We start from the raw sequence: 950 nt of genomic DNA, 5'->3' as shown, positions 1-950 counted from the left end.
CTCCACAAACAGCAATGAACAGGGGTCATCTGTTTTGATTTAAAGCACTGCTGCTTCACAGCACTAGGTACAAGGTTGGAATCCAGCCTTGGTCAACGGCCTGTGTGGAGTTTGCACATTCTCCCCAGAATAGTGTGGGTCCACTCCAGGTGCTCTGGTTTCCTCCAAAGATTTGCGGCTTAGGTGGATCAGTCGTGCTAAATTGTCCACAGTGTCCAGGATTGTGCAGACTCGGTGGATCAGCCATGGGAAATGCAGTGTTACAGGGGTGGAGTGCTCCAGATGGGATGCTGTTTGGATAGTTAGTGGGGTTTGATGGGCCAATGCTCGCCTTCCACACTGTCGGGATTCTAGTCTATGATTGACGATAAAGGCTCCAGAGCCGGGTGCCCTTGAAGAAGGAGCATGTAGTGTACATCAATGCTCTCGATGCCTTCAGATAGAGGTGGGCACCGCAGTGGATACAGTGCTTTATCTCCATTGCTCCCTCCTCTCCCCCAACTCTACTCTGATTTGGTCCCTTCCCACTTTGTCATTTGTAATAGTTTGCTTTGCCTGTAAGGAGCATTGTTTATAAATATTCAATTGGTTACACGGGTGGTTTACTGCTGGTGATTAGATGTTAACCAAAACCCAAATAGCTTAATGATGATGTTGATTGTGGGAAGGTTGCTGGGATCACATTTCTGGCTTGGTGAAGTGGAGAAAAAAAGAACGCTTCACTGCTCACAAAATGAGAACTAAACATCAGTTAAATCACAGAAAAGGTTCAGACAGAGAGGGAATATTTCCCTGGAGATTGAGTAACTGGAAAGTGATGATGTCCGGGAGTAGACAGGATTTGTTTTACAGGGCGTTTGAAATTTTTAAAAACTGTTATATTCAGATAGTTTCATTTCATTTCTTTTAGTTTTATTTATTGTGGAATAAACAGATACAACATTTTAACA

This window comes from Hemiscyllium ocellatum, unplaced genomic scaffold (assembly GCF_020745735.1).
Source record: "Hemiscyllium ocellatum isolate sHemOce1 unplaced genomic scaffold, sHemOce1.pat.X.cur. scaffold_363_pat_ctg1, whole genome shotgun sequence".
NCBI classification, from domain to species: Eukaryota; Metazoa; Chordata; class Chondrichthyes; order Orectolobiformes; family Hemiscylliidae; genus Hemiscyllium; species Hemiscyllium ocellatum.
The sequence above is the reverse complement of the archived record's forward strand: the minus strand, read 5'-3'. Positions refer to the sequence as shown.